This window comes from Trachinotus anak, unplaced genomic scaffold, assembly GCF_046630095.1.
Source record: "Trachinotus anak isolate AG129_WGS33_773 ecotype Australia unplaced genomic scaffold, CSIRO_AGI_Tana_v1 ptg000009l, whole genome shotgun sequence".
Lineage (NCBI taxonomy): Eukaryota > Metazoa > Chordata > Actinopteri > Carangiformes > Carangidae > Trachinotus > Trachinotus anak.
Genome location: NW_027273860.1, coordinates 6,954,197 through 6,970,887, shown reverse-complemented (window position 1 = coordinate 6,970,887; position 16,691 = coordinate 6,954,197). Strand labels below are relative to the sequence as shown.

The following is a 16,691-nucleotide window of genomic DNA, read 5'->3' as shown; positions in this document are numbered from 1 at the left end:
AAATATGAACATTTTTAACAGTAAAAGTCCACACCCCGAGTATTTGCAGATTGCAGATGGTGCAGGAAAAAAAAAAAAAAAAAAAAGGTTGAAGCTTATTTTGGTGAAGACACCAAAACAGCGCCACGCCCATGCAGCAGCCTGACCTCTGGATGGCACTGCCTTTTAACGCGTCCCGGCTCCGGGCCGCCCCTTTCAGAGGCACCGAGAAACCGAGCACTGCGGCAGCGTCCCTGCAAGAACGGCTCCGGGGGTGGAGGGGGGGTGATGGCTGGCTAATGCGAGGGAGGGATAGTGCTGACATCCCACTACCCGGCTGCAGCATGAGGATCCACGTGTCCTGCTGCTTTACTATGAAGGGAAAAAACACACACACACCCCCTCCCCCCCCACCCCTCGGTTCGTCACATGGGCTCCGCCGTGGAGAGGCTGCGAGTTTGCCTGAGGTGTGGAGGGGGGGGGGGGGGGGCAGTAGAGACTGTGTGTTTATGTCTGCAGTAATAATAATGTGGGTCTGCAAAGAAAAATGCATGGCTCATATTTGTCTGTGTATGAAATTAAAATTAAAAAATAATAAAAATGTGGGTGAGGATGTGCATGTGTGTGTGTGGTGAATATTATTGCGTGTGTGGAAGGGGGAGGGATCTGAAGCGTCACACTGCGGCAGAGGCGGGCAGAGCCAGGCAGCTTTAAACTTGACCTAGATTCCCCGGGTGACACGCCACATCGCATTAGCCCACTCGGCCAGACCTGGACCCGCTGGAGCTCGCTGACACTGGCCCGTTTCGACAGGCAGAAAATGGGGGAGCACTTCCCAAATGGGGACTGGCATGTGCCCCCCCCCATCCCCGTTCCTCAACCCTCCTCCCCCCACTCAACTTCTCCCCCCTCCATCATCTCCTGCCAATTCAACCCAGCTGACTAAAAATGGCTTAGAGGGCACATGGCGAGGAGGAAAGTGGGCAGGGGGGTGGGGGGGTGGGGGTCTGCCATTTGTTTGTTTATGGGGGTGAACTCGATTACCTCGTAGCCACGCCTCTGTATTGTTGCACCGGGGTAAACATCAGCTAATGCCCCCCTCACCCAGATTCTGTCAAAATCAAAACAAACCCACAGGAGGACTGAATCACTACATGTCTGAGGTGACATCCACTACGAGCCGTTTCATCTTACTCCTGCAACCACACAGGCGGCTAAAAATACCCCCTCCCTGAAATACAGCAACTCCTACAAAAGGGCCCCCGCATCACATCACATCACCGCGGCCGTGATGAACCCAATCAGCACGGATGGAAATGAACGCATGAAGCCGGCAGTTTGTCCAGAGAAGCAGATCAGAAAGGAGGATGAAAGTGGGAGCGCCTCATCCTCGGCTAAGCCCCTCTCTTTGGACGGCACCTGATGAAAGTTGGAAACCATGGCAACAGGCACATACACAAGAGTCAGCTAAAACGCTGGCTCCATTGAAATCGAGCTGTATGAAGAGGCTCTTAGTGCCACTCTTCAGTCACACCAATAAAACACTTTACACCATCAAAACACACGGAGAGATACCAACAGCCTGTACAGTGTTAATTTCAGATCAACGCATTTAACTGATGGAAAGGCTTAGCAGGCTTCTACGTCGACGCCATAAGGGCCTCTATGATGCTTCAAATTCACAAAAGGCTGGAGATGTTTTGTGACTAATCTATCTAAGTAGTCCAGCCCGAGATGTTTGTATGAACTCCACCAAATTCAGCACTTTGATTCTCCTTTTGCATCCGCTGAACATCTGCTTCAGAAGGAAGCCCTCCCCACCCTGCCCTTGAGAGTCCTCTGACTTCCTCCTAGGATCTGTTGGAAATCATGGGGGGGGGGTTGTATTGACTCACTGTCTTCAGTCTAAGCAGCACCTTCCTTAGGGCAGCTGCCTCCTAAACCCATTCATACACAGATCTCCCATTCTTCTGCTAGAAACGGCCCCGAACCATCATTACTCGACTGACCTCCTGACTGTGACTCACCAACATCCCTGCATCCTAAAGTCAGGCTCGCTCAACATGCAAAGACAGACTTTTTTTTTTTTTTTTTTTTTTTTACAATTGCATGAAAACAAATTAAAGCCTGGTTTAAAATGAAGAAATACAATTGGGCATCACTTTAACCATTTCTTTCTTCTGCATAATATCACCCTGACAGGGTTTTGGGTGGGGCACGGTGGAGATTTTGGAGGGATGATGACTGTCAGATTGAAGAGTACCGGCGATTTCACTCAGTAGGAGATGAGTGCCATCTGGAGGATGAACACAGTTGTGCATGGATGGTAAGGAAGACCACTCCCAGCCCATACACCATCACATAGCAGCTTTAGGGACATTTATACTTAAACATACAAACACAAGTGACAACTGAGAGCACTCAGAGTGAGTAGTTGGTGGAAAAAAATCATAAAAATCATAAAAATCATGAACCTGTTATGTGGGAAAAATCTTTGCAGCAGATAATTGCAAATATTATGAATTTAAAACCAGTAAAATATCAGTATCAGAGATGAGGAGCAGCACTGAAGACTGATAGAAGAGCACCATCTAGTGTTCACACACAGACACATCAGAAGGTGCAAGGGAGGAATTTCATTTTATAAAAAAAAAAAAAAAAAAAAAAAGGCACAGAATTCAAATAACATTTCTGTAGACTGAATGTTCATTCCATGTTCCACGCCACTGTGCCAGACATTACGGCTATCAAACATGTACGCCTGCAGAGGAATGACAGCGGCCCGACGCTCTCCTCAAGGAAACCTCGGCAGGAAGTTACAGTGTCAGCCCTCCAGTGGCATAAATAATAGATAACTGAGGAGAAGCTAAGAGCTTTTAGCTGACATAACAAGCCACTTTATATGTTACACCCACTCAGACGTATCATCTCAAATTACCGATGCAGTGGGTGAGGCTGAAGGGGGACTGGAGCGTCCATATGCTGACTCAAGGGTGGAGCAAGTGAAACGGACTTATGACCATGCCTCGTAGGTTAACTGCTTAAATGGGCAAAAATACACTTTTTTTGTAATGTATCCAAGAAAAGAAAAATTATTCAAAGGTCCCATATTTTCACTTTGCACTACACATGTTACAAATATAGTAAATGTCAGATAAACACTCACATACCAAATCCTGAAAGGTTGGATGGAAAAACTAAATATCACATTTATATTTATATCTTTACTTAGTACTTAATTGAACCTTTGGCAGCAAGAACAGCCTCCAGTCTTTTTTGGTATGATGCGACAAGCTTTGCAGAGATCCTCCCCAGCTCTGTCCGTCTGGACGGCCATTTTCAGCCATTTTCAGCCATTTTCAGGTCTCTGCAGAGATGTTTGACTGGGTTTAAGTCAGGGCTCTGTCTGGGCCACTCAAGGACATTCACAGAGTTGACACTAAGCCACTCTGACATTGTTCTGGTTGTTTGCGGCCCCGTTGGAAGTTGAACCCTGGGCCCACTCTGGACCAGGTTTTCATGAAGAATATCTCTGTACTTTGCTCTAGGATGTGTCCTGGTTGTTCCAAACTGCATCCATGTAAGAATGACAGAGGCCACTTTGTTCTTGGGAACCTTCAATGTAGCAGAATTTGTTTTGTGACATTTTTGTAACCTACTCAGATCTGTACCTTTACACAATCCGGTCTCTGAGCTCTGCAGGCAGCTTCTTTGACCTTGTGGCTTGGTTTTTGCCCTGATATACACTGTCAGCTGTGAGGCCTTACATGGACAGGTGTGTGCCTTTTCAAATCGCATCGAATCGACTGAATTACCACAGGTGGACTCCAACCAAAGTGTAGAAACATCTCAAAGACGACCAAGAGAAATGGGAGGCAACTCTGCTAAATTTCAGGTGTCACAGCAGAGGGTCTGAATACTTCTGTCAATGTGATGTTTCTGTTTTTCCTTTTTAGTAAATTTGAAAAAAAAAAAAAAAGAAAGAAAATCTGAAAAAAATCGAAGGGTCCTAATACTTTGTGAATGCACTGTACATTTTCTGCACATTACTAGGCTCCACCAGCCGAGGGCAGTATTGACCCAATTATGATCCTAGCAACAGGAGAGGTAAGAAAAGCTTCACCTCAGGCTGCTGTACCACACCTCCCCCTGGCTTAGTGGCTAATCCATCCTGTATACATTCACACAAAACTCAGCCCGCTGCATTAACTCAGCTCCATTCTCCATTTATAATGCAACACGTCCACTGCTCCCCTGTACCGCCACAGGCTTGTGTACTGCATGCTAACTAAAATAGCTCACCATTCAAGCTATTTTAGTGAATGGATTTGAGTCTTATTAGGGCACCACGGCAGCTTTGTGTTATACTACACACAGCAGCTCTCTCATGGGGATACACTGACTTAGTGATCCTATATATGAACCACCTGAGGCTTAGCTGTCAAAACGGCGCAGCATTCCAGCACCAGAGCTTAGCCAATCAAATGATAGCTGTGTGTCATGGTAACAATCTCCAACGGGGGAAAATACAACAGGGACGGGCAGACGTGCAATCGGTCAAAATGATGGGAGGTGTAATAGGTTGAGGTGAGAGCAAGACAAATAGTTCCTTTTGCTGCAAAGGGATGCGTGAACAGGAAACATGAGTAAATCGATAGCTGAGAAAAAAAAAAGATGAAACCTGCACTGAAATGTCACACTGCTGCTCTAAAATGAGGAACATGTAAGTCGACCATGGGACTAAAAACACTAAAAGGGCAAAGAACAAAGACGTTAACCAAGATTAAAAAACGTGCAACATGTGATTGTACAAGACGTGATGAGTCTCAGGGGTGGGAACAGGAAGCTGGGAGCACCTACATTACTCTGCTCCTTTTTATGGCCCACAATACAGTTCATTTCCTGAGCCAGCTTTACACATGCTCCCACAGCACGGCACATTAAGACTATAATAGGCATAGGTGCACCACACGCAGTCTTACATAATGATATGTCTGTATTGGTGCACACTACTGAGACTATAACTGAGCTGTGCCTCAAAATGTTTAAATTTCAGCGTCAAAAAAGTAGTGACTGCCAATAAAGTCGTAATTCGTCATTTTATTAATACAGGCCATCACATGAGAAGCTAACATAATCTTGAACGCTAAAAGCTAGAGGTTAAACTTAGCAAGATTTTCAAAAGAAAGAAACTGTCTGTGCACAAACAGCTTATCTACAGTTTCTATAATGATTTTATTTATTACGAAAATGGATCAGTTCCTCTTCAAGCTTTTTTCTTTGTTAAAATTCAGACTGTAGGAGGTGAAAAGATACAGGATGGACAGGATGGACATTTTTTTGCACAGGCTGGGGAACAGTGTCCATAGTGAGCAATGTGACGTTAAGCCAACAATGTCCATGGTTACAATTTTTTCCCCTAATAGATGACATGGATCCCTTTTCCTACTCGGTCTGAAAACTGAAGGAGCTTTGTTTTCTGAGCTCTAGACCAAACATATATGACGTGAAAGATCAGACCACAAGGTGTACAACATGCAACCTGTATTTGGATATCACCTATTTAAACAGAATTTGTATTGACAGCAAAGGAAGTAAGACAACAGTTATACAAGTTTTCCTCCCACATATACTGAGCCCACATCAGCGTAGAAAACACCACCAGTGGAAAGAAAGCAAAGTAACTGACTCAACAGCCATTTTAGAGAAATGCCTCCATTGATTCAAAGTCCTTCAGTGTGCAACGTGACCTAAATGACTTTAGAAACAATAGGAGAAATGCAGGCGCACAAACACGAGCGGACGTAGTGCACGTTGCTTGTTAATCTCAATAACCTGCTTTTTTAAGCATTGCGGCCAATTCAAATTAGGACAAGATATGAGTTATGTCCCTGAATAGATATAAATAGACATGTAAACAAATAGCTGTAGATGGTAATCTGGAACACAGAATGAAAGCTTACAGTATTAAAAAAAACCGGTCTAAGGGGCAAATTTGCATTGGTGAATGTAATGCACACATGCAACTTATGGACTTGGGAAAGAGGAATTAAATGATAAGATCACATTTAACTGTCACACTGGCTGTGAAGAGATCTCTTCCTAACACTATTCCAATGTAAGAGATGGGTGACAAAACCTCCAGTGTAACAAACGGGGAAAAAAATGCAAGTTCAACCAAAGCTAATACAGGCTTCAGAATATTAAATGTGCATCATCCAAAGATAACAGCCTTTTTATTCTATCTTACCATCTTCCATCTTAAAAACAATGTATGGAGACCATTTATTTGATTTGAGAACTGCCACTGCTGAAGCCTCAAATTGGCTTTTCCTGACCTGTGAAATGCACTGTTTCACAGACCAAGGGCTGCAGACTATGTCCCCCATCACCTACATTGGAGCTGCATTAAGTAGGGACTTCTTCACAGCCAGCACAGAGAGGATGAATGACCACAGCGACAGATTACTGCACATATAAAGTTGAAACAGTTGGTCACAAATGAATTAGCTGACCAACCAGAAATGAATCAGAAACTATTTCAATATTCAATTAATTTTTCTTTTTTTTTTCTTTTTTTTTCAAAAATTGAGACGTTTATCTGCAGACTCCGCTGTAGCCCTAACCCGTGAGATTTGGTATGAGGACTTACCAGCAGTGGAGCTGTGTGACTGTCAGTGAGGAGCAGGGAGGCCCGGCCTGGTAGGTGGCCCCGGGTCACAGTCCTCCAGCAGAGGTCAGCCTCTGAAACACAAGTCAACAGTCACACAACGTTAACATTAAGCTCTTGAGTAAGTTTTAACAAATCTAGGGCCTGAAAAATACACAATTTGGGAGCTGGAGACGACCTGTGGCATCACATTTCTTAAACACACAAGCTCTGAAAATTTACTGCAATACCCGAAGGTAGGAGCAAATAATATTATTGGTGCACACTTCACTGGTTACACCCATTGCAAAAGGCTACATGTCATTTTGGTTCCCTTTTACCCAGAGTAATAACTCACTAAAATCACACAAAAGGGAAATATAACATTACCAGAGATGTGACAGTTATGGTGTTGAGTTGCTGTTATGTCCTACTGTACCTTCCTTGTGAAATATGGGCAACAGCTAAGAGTTAAAAAAAAAAAAAAAAAACATGGAACAAATAGACATACTTTAAAAAAAAAAAAAGAAAAAACAACACACCACTTCCTATTGTGCAACACTTCCTCTGATTCACTTCAGGTTTCTACAAGCCTCCCTGCTTCCTCCTGTATGAGCACCACCACCTAATTCACTCAATCCAGCTCACGTTTATGACTTTTATTTCAAAAGGCAACCAGTTCAAAGTGCTAACTACATAGGCAATTTAAAGGTTATCTTTTAATCAAATTAGTTGATCTAAAACACACCTTTCAAATGCCGGAACCTAGGGTCTGACCAAAGTAGGACAACAGTCACCTCACAAATTCTCAGTTTTAAGATTCAACACAGTCTCTGAAAGCCACAAGCTCATTTCACAAGTTGTGCAGCCCTAATTGAGCTCAGCGGCGTGTGAGACCATTAGGAGCGAGGCACTCCTCTGTTCACCAGCCTGCATGCAAATGCACAGCAGTAGCGGTGGTGTTGGTCATGCATGAATGTGATCAGACTTCTAACCCTGAAAGTTCACAACCCTCAAGAATGGTGAGGGCTGAGGGAGAGTCGGCCGGGGGAGGCAGACATGATCGAATACGACACGGCGAAAAGGGCAAACTACAAAAATAAAAGCAAGAGTGGACTCTATGCTGAAATTTTAGAAAAAGAAAAAAATATTCTTCTGAACCTGAAAAGTTACAGTGGACCAGCCTCTTTTCTTATCCCTCGGTGTGTCGGAGGCTTTCCTTCATGCACCGCAACCTGCTCCTAATCCAATAGAGCTGACATGTCACAGGGGACATTCTGGGTGACATCTGTGGCAGGGCATCATGGGAGTCAGCTCTGCATCACGCCTACAGCTGGAGGGCCCAACATATGGCCAAATCATCCCCCAGATAAGCACATGAGGTTGCAGAGGTTAATGTTAGAGCCACAGTATGTGAAGCTTCATAACGGTAATGATAGATATATTTTATTAAAAGGAAACAGGATCATTAGAACAATGGAGAACTGGCCTTGCTTCTCTAATTTGATGAAAAAAAATCTGATGAAAAATGTTTTTGACCTGACGATGGCGCTAGATAAAAAGTTAAGTGATCACCAAAGTTATTACTAATCATCCTGACAGGGCCACAAATGCATGAACCGCATTCCATGACAGTCAATACAATGGTTGTTAGGACATTTCACTCAAAACCACAAATATGAACCTCATGATGGGGCCAGAGGAAAAGTCACAGGATCCAAAGGCCAAAGTTATCAACATACATCCTCAGGGGACAATGAGTGTGTGGACAAAAGTGTGAGGCAATTCATGAAACAGTTGTTGAGATATTTCAGCGGGGGGCCAGCTGACAGACGCCGTCATCCCTACAGCCGAGCCACCAGCGTGGCTAAAAAGGCAGAGATAATCAAACTTTGAGGTTGGTGCTTTTTTTTTTCTACAGTGCTTCCTTCTCTGCAGCTACCTGAGCCTCCATCTTGTCTGTGATTCTTTCCCACCGTCTGCTATAAATGTTTAATTAAAGTGTTAACTGGACTGTGGCAAATGGATCACGATTCAAACCACCACCGTGCTTCTGAGGTTTATGGCTCATACTGTATAATATAGGACCACTGTCATTCACTGCAGTGGTGATGTGGGAGAGGACCCACATGATGAGATCATTCAAGTGTGTGCGCATGTGTGTGTGTGTGTGTGTGTGTGTGTGTGTGTGTGTGTGTGTGTGTGTGTGTGTGTGTGTGGTGATTCAACTTTGCTCATTCCTCCAAGCAACAATTAAATCCAGGCTATCAGGGAGAAACTACAGCACAGTTGAGCAGTGTAAGAGCTCCCTGTTGGGTGTTTCAAATGCCCCTGGGGCGTTTACTTGTCACGTGAGAAGTTCTGTGTCCCGGCAAAAACTTGAAAGAGCTCATTTAAATAAAGATTAACTCAGGGAAACAGGAGGTGAATGGCAGCAGGGTGTTTAGTTTAAGAAATCAGAAATTCAAAACCAAACCCTCAGTAAACTTCACACAGTTTACCAATGCTGATGTTGCTTCATTCCCACAGGATCAGAGGCAATAAAACCAACGCTGCTCAGCGTATTTGCTCTGAACTAAACGCTCACTTCCTGCCGTTTTGATTTGTCACTACCAGAGAAGCAGACAGTGGCTGGATCTGAAAATGCTGTGTTCAGGAACTGCGTTATGAGGCTGAAACATCACGAGCCCAGTCTGTGAGGAGCAATAATAATAATAATAGTAAGTCAACATACTGCGTATATTTATTAAGGTTTCATTCGCTCCACCACACAAAGGGGTCAATAATTGTGGGCCAACATGGGTGGGCCTGCTGCAGACTGTGTGTGGTACAGGCAGCAAAACAAGGGCTGAATCTGTACAGACCAGAGCACCGAGGCGATCGATAGGATCTATATGTGGAGCCTGTCCATTTGTCACACACACGGATAACATAAGGTTTTACACACCTGAATGTACAATATAAATGAACTTGTTGGAATAGTGGTTCAGTCCCAGTAGGGCATGGATCATTCCATTTAGCAGCTGTCCTGGAGCTTTCTATCATATCTTACCGTCTTCCTCAGCAGATGATGTTATCCAGTTGTTTTTATGTAGATGCTCCATTTTTCGAAGCAATTTAAGGACTTTTCATCCGCACTGGCTTAAAATCTGAAACTGATGAACTTATTTGTGAGGCTGTTTCGTCAACCCGCTGTTTCCACCGTCGAGAATGGCTTTTAAATCTTAACCTTCAAGGATGAGAAGTCCTTGAAGTGCCCAGAAACATGGACATTTGAACATCTGCAATCACGTGACAGCTGGATAACTCCGTCTGCAGAGGAAGACTGTGTGATACCATCGACACCTTGTGATGAGACTGTTCTGACCAGTCTAACACGTTTAAGAGTCAGTTTCAAACACTAATAATCCGATATTACTGTATATTATAAACTGTAGCTGTTTATATGTGAACAATTGTACAGAATTGACACATTTGATGCAAATCAGTGCTTTTTGGTGTTGGTTTCAACGTCACCGAATAAAACTTCCATTAAAAACTCAGGTTGCCATGACAACTTGTATTCCCCTCTCCCTACTGGTGAGCGGGAGCTGAGGAGGGATATCGACTGAAGGTGCTGAAAGCCAAAGGAGCACAGTGGAGCCTCTGTGGAAAAATCATTTCATTAAGAAAACTCCCACAGCTCAGTTACACGGACTGGAGATGCTCCAACTGAAATGTCGCAACAAATGACTTGTTAAGGACTCGTTCCTCTCAGCTGGATTCAGACACGGTTTACATCATGTCAGCCAATTACAGCCAAGCAGACAGTGGCACTGACGTCTATTATTAGTATTACTGCCTTTTTTATTATTATTATAGTCACTGTGAGCTTTGTTAAGGGGCAGTTTGAAGTGACTCAGAGTCAAACATGTAGACAAGTATATAATAAATACATTTTAACATGGAGGAGTAAATGCAAATGAGCTAAGAGTGTTTTATAACCTAATTTTCATTTGGAGATTAACATTCAAATTATCTAAGGCTACAATTACTTTCAATTATTCTCAAGTTTGTTTGTTTTTTTGATTAATCAATTAATTGCTTGTCATCAGAAGATGAAAATTTCTATCACCTGTAGACCACGGTGACATCTTCAGATCGCTTGTTTTGTCTAATCAACAGGGCAAAACCCAAATATAGTCAGTTTAAAATCATATATAACAGAGAAAAGCAGAAGAAAAAAAATCTCACATCAGAGAAGCTGAAATCAGAGAAAAATATAGTATATACTTAAATAAATCAAAAAATAGTTGTCAATTAATTTTCTAACAATAAACTAATCACTACAGCTCTAAAATAAAAGACAAAAACCCTAATAATAAACCCTATGTTCTCTAAAACAGTACTACAGCTTTGTCAAACAGAGCAATGTAATAATTTATCACTAAAATAAATAAATATCACAATATATGAAATATACATATACATATATCAGGATGTTACATGTTTCTCATACAGCCTAGTAATGGGTGAATATGAATGTACAGTAAAAGTTGCGTTAAAAAGTGGGGCACAATTCCACCTCGGGTTTATGTGACAGTTTAACACTACGAGGAGTGTGAGGATGAAGGTTTGGTGCGGGGGCAGCACGGCAACAGTTTCATGCAAAAAAAAAAAAAAAATACAGAATTTCCTGCTGGTCTGCCATCTGTGGCAACACCCCTCCTCTATGTGTCCACTGACATGTAGGCGGCCACATGAGGATCTCATGGCCGCCTGCTTCAACATGGTACAATAAAAATTAAAAAAATCACAGATTTTTATCTTCTGGCTGCAACAATCAACACACTTTTCCTTCGACCAATTCGCTTGTTGTTGTAGTGATGCAGTAGGACTATCAAAGAGAGATCTCAACCCTGAATGTCTCTTTTCTCTGATCTGAGCCTGGAGCAGTTCTCTTTGCATGTGTGAAAGGTGTGGGGGCACACAAAGTCACAGCTTTGTTTCTTGTGAGTGGGCCATGTTATTTATAGCCTTATGTTAAGAGATTCAATGCAAAGCACATTTGCCCCACACACACACACACACACACACACACATTTACTCTGAGGATGCTGCTGCTGCACACAGGGGGCAACGAATGAAAGCATCCTGTCAGAGGCCTTTGGATGGGCCGCCTGCAGGATCTCTCTTCTCATTATGTGCATGCTCCGGGCTTCAGATAAGCCAACATCACAGGACGGTAGTGAGAAAGTTGAGAGGAATGCTCGAGTCTACCAGCACAGCGAACACCGCTGCAGATCAGAAACTGGCACACACACTGACTCATACACATCAGAGACACACACATCAAAAGTATATTACTCTCTGCCGCTAAAGGCTACGAACGCACACCACCACGGCTAGGACCTCCACGGCTCCGGATCGTCTTTCTCTGCTCATTTAACAGCAATCAGCTGCATTAAATAAATCTGTTTACAGACCGAACAGCAGGGAAGGTGAGAGAGCGCTTCCTCATATCCAGACTCCTCTTTTAAGTTCAAAACACACACACACACACACACTCGCTAAATTCATATGCTCATTTTACAGCATGCTGCAGCTTTGCAGATTAGCAAATGAAATGAAGACATTATATAACCTTATTTAACCATGGGATGAGTCTGACTGAAATTAAAAATCTCTTCTACAGGAGTGACATACGAAGAGAATAAGCAAGTGTCATATAGATGTGACCAGAGGGATAATGCAGAGTCAGATACGTGATAGAAAATTCTGCTCTCTAATAATTCAGCTCTGTAAAGAGGGGTGGCTGAGGGTGGGGGTGGGCACAATCAGCCATTCCTTCTGACTAACTCAAGTATGTCATCATTTCAACTATGATCTGCTTTTGGACAAGAGCAGGCATGCAATGGCAATGGAGGAGGGAGAAGTACGTGTACTCGAGGGGCAAATGAGATTACACAGGAGACGTCCAGGATTTGTTTCTAATTGTCGAATGACACCATTTCTGCAACACTAAACAAAGTGCATCACTGAGCCAGACGGTGAAGAAACACTGCGCTTGTGTGTCGAGTGCCTCTAAAAGCATATATTCAAAAACAAGAAGAGAACAGCACCGCAGGAACTGAATGATACTGAAGTTGCCAGCTCCTCTGGATTAAGCCATGTCATGATCACGGTGTTAGAGCAAGATGCTGAACAGGCCAAGTCAGTTAGAGGAAGTTAATCCAAATAACTGCACAAACAGCATTATGCTATAGAGAGGGATCAATACAGCTCTGTTCTACATAAAGCTAAGACAGCAGCACCTGACCTGGCATGCTGCCTGCTGCATGGAGCAAACAGCCCTGCAAATATGAGTAACTTACAAATCCTTTTGTTTGTGTCAGAAATTTTTGTTTTTTTTTTTTGTTTTTTTTAAATGAGCAGATTTTAAATGAGCAGTGAATAAAAAGCTATAAAAGAAGGTTCTCACTGTAGTAAATCATTTTCTGTTTTAAGGCAAAGGGGTGAAAAGTGCTACAGTGATTAAACGCATGCTGAGCTGCATGAAACGTCAGAGGTGCAGCAACTGAATGCGTTACAGCAATGACTCAACTAGACGAGACATACCGCCCGCGTGTATGTGTGTGTGTGTGTGGATCCACTTGCCACCGGAAATGTAATAAAACAGTCTGACTGTCAGCAGGACACTTCGATGAACCTCATACCGAGTGTAACTTAACCTCAAGCCAGCAGCTCAGCAGCACTGGGTGTGTTCAGGGGAGTGGCGCTGCACAGAGGGGTCCGCGCCCCTCGGCAGCTCGGGACATTCTTGTGAAGTCAACAGTTTATTCACCATAAATGAGCTAATATCCAAAGATGTGTACTATAGTCGTATGTTTTATTCTCACGTCTGTTTTCCTGATCACTGCATGGACAGTTTTCATCCTTCCTCCCTCTGAAATGATGAATGTGGGCTCCGTTTGCAAGTCTGTGACCATAAAAATGTCTGAGCGGCTCTGTCCTTGAGAAGACTCCTGGAAAAATGATTAATAATTCAAATGACCTACCATTACACTCACTCTACTCTCGTGTTATCACCCCCAGCTACAGTATCTACAGTTGTCCCAACTAGAAAACACATTTGCTGGAGAAAGTATGTGGAAAATCTGCCCTCATGGGATTCCTCTGGGGCTTACTGGTCGCAGCGGCTCACTGAAAGCATCCCGGGGGGTCGAAACGACACAGTTTTGTTGTATCTTATCTGCATTAGCTTAACACAATGAGGCACTATTGTGGCCATATTTCACATATGTCTGTTCCTGTTGTTATTCAAGCACCCGTAATGTAAACAGTGATGTGAAGCACTGATGAAAGTCCTATCTAATGCCAGCAAAAAGACTGGGAGTCAGAAGCGGTGCGACTCCACGACAATTTACAGCCACATTATAACTAAACAGTAATAAGTAAAAGCTGAGAAATGACAGCGTCTTGATCTGGAAGTTCTTAACATTTGCTTTGTTTGGCAATGTTGCTACACAATATCCAAGCAATGTTTAATTTCTAAGAAAGGTCATGCCTAACAAACCGTGCCTCTACCTGCATTAGCCTGTGATTTATGAGGGAATACATTGTGCCAAATGAGCCACATTCACATGTCATGCTAGTTTCACAAACCAAGGCTGTGAGAAAAAGGCTCCTGTGCGCTACTTCCTGGAGCCACAAAAAACGCTCGACACTAGATTTCACTTTCTCGTCACAAGTATTCCTTTCCCCTCACTTTTGAAATCTTTGTAACTGCTGCTGTAACTTTTTCACACTTCACTGATCAGAATAAGGAAGAGTCAGCCGCAGACTTCAGAAGTCTATTGTCCCATCTGTTCACACTACTGCGGAAAGGGTTTGACACACAGCACAACAAGTTGTACCATGTCTCTTTCTGCTCTAGCTGTGGGAAAAGTCAGGTAGTTGTATCGTCGTTTCCAGTGCGAACTGACAGGTCGACACTAAATTGAACTGAGAGAGCAGAAATGTGTTTCATCCACGGAAGAAAATGGCTTAACACAGACAGAAAGGTGATATTTCCATCTCCAAATGTACAGCTGTAGATGTAAGGCAGGCAAATAACGTGGGGAGGTCTGCCTGAGATCTTCTTACACTGGTTTAAAGGTAAGAGTATACATCTCTGAACTAATGGATGGGTCTACAGACTCTGACCGACAGGCGATGAAATGACTTCTGCCATGTTAAAGGGAGCACTGCATCCCAATGTGTCAGAGCGTAAGCCTCAGTTACACCTGAACGTTTATCTGTCGGCGGACTATTCCAGAGCATCGCTGCTCTTCATAGCACATCTAACCACCTGTGTATCAGAGCTGGCCTGATTTGCACAAGCAGAAACCGAGACAACACTGAGACAAATTTCTTGTAGACATTACATCACAACCACAGCTGAGTCTCGCTCGCCTAACACAGCATCAAATCCTCTGAATGTTTCACTTCCACTTTCAGGGCCTTTGCAGAGACTGAGGAAATAACATATATTTCCGTTCTATGGTTTTATGGGTGTGTAGACAATTGATGCAAGTAAAAAAAACATTCAACAATCAACTCCAGTTAGTTATCTGCTATCTGCTATCTGAGCTAATGACTGGTTTGTTAGTGGACTCTTGCGAAGAAAAGAGTTAGGCATATAAATTTAGTGCAATTTTGACGTAAATCCCCTCAAATATTTCCATTTTATGCCATTTAAGACTATACTACTATACTATACTTAATATACTATATTAGCTGACAACTATTTTGATAATCAAATAATAGATTTTGTTATTTTTTTGTTGTTTGCAGCTTGTCAACTGTGGGAATTTTCACTATTTTCTAACATTTTACACACAAAACAATCAAAAAGTAATCAGAAGTTTAATTGAAACTTGAAATTGAATTATTTGTGTAATCCAATAACACAACAGGAGTAGTGTTTCTGATAATACTTTGCACTTTTACTCAAGTAAGATTTTTTTTTTAATATGTAATGCAGTATTAATGGAGAGAATAAAGTGAATAGTTGATCAGAGCTACTTACAGGATCACAGTTTGAAAAGCTCTGGCCAAATCTTTTTATCATGCACTGATGAGAATGAAAAATCATCAGACAAACCGGCTCTAACCACGTCCCAGCTGTCAGCGTGTGCATTTCCTTTAATGCATCTTTAATGATGCATCACATCCAGCCTGTAGAAAGCCAGCAGTCTTGGTCCAAGCCATCAGGTTAGTTTTAAAACTGTCCAGATCATCTAACACACTTTATAGCGCGGGGGAGGCAAAAACACAGCTGATAACGTGGCTTTTAAGTCATATATGGGTCAGGCATGTAACATTCAAAGCCTTTCGCCAAATAAAGGAAAAAAATTTGCCCTGAGAAACCTACCGTTGATCTGAAAAGAGGAAGTTAACGGTGCATCGAAGATGTGACCAAAACAATGCTGATACTTCTCATTGTTTGAAATTTTACAGCAACTTGACGACAAGTTGCCGGGTTTGATTTCGCCGGACACGTTTATGATTCATCATTCATTTTTTTTTTTTTTTCTCTCTCTCTCTTTCAAAATCAAAAACTCAAAACAAGCTTCGGTGAATGGCAACCGGTGGACAGCAAAGGCGAGAGGGTGAGACGGCAGAAAGAGGATGAATAAAGTGATTATTTTCTCTTTTACCTTGATGCTCGCAGAGGAACAGGGGAGTCGACGGGCTGGATACCACGCTAGGAGCCAGCGGTGCGGGCTGAAAGGAGAAGAAAAGCGATTTGCGGTCGCTGTTTCCGGGTTAGTTATCGAGCGTCATTGTGGCCGTTAAGCGGGAGGGGAGTTCGGTTTGTGCCACCGCTGTGAACGGAGGGAGGGAGGGAGGGGCGGGGGCGGGGGGCGGGGCGGCTTACACACCTTTCATCCCTAACTGAAGCATGGACCCGCCCGGTCAGTGGAGACCCGCTGATGTGTTTCAACGGCGGTTTGAAGCGGATTACTTCTGACCCAGCCTATTAATATGTTTCAGCCGCTGCTTTAATGCGGATTTGCGGAAACGTTTAGATGCACCGTCC

At 43.1% G+C, this 16,691-nt stretch overlaps 1 protein-coding gene across 1 annotated transcript in view; it reads right to left on the bottom strand.

Moving 5' to 3' along the window:
- fam49bb (family with sequence similarity 49 member Bb) overlaps window positions 1–16,467 on the bottom strand; it is a 35,454-nt gene extending 18,987 nt beyond the window's left edge. Inside the window, exons 1-2 of the mRNA XM_071484892.1 lie at window positions 16,309–16,467; window positions 6,632–6,723 (exon numbers count right to left, since the gene is read on the bottom strand). The gene's annotated coding sequence lies outside the window, so the exon portion shown is untranslated. The remainder of the gene's footprint in view (window positions 1–6,631; window positions 6,724–16,308) is intronic.
- Window positions 16,468–16,691: the final 224 nt, after the last annotated feature.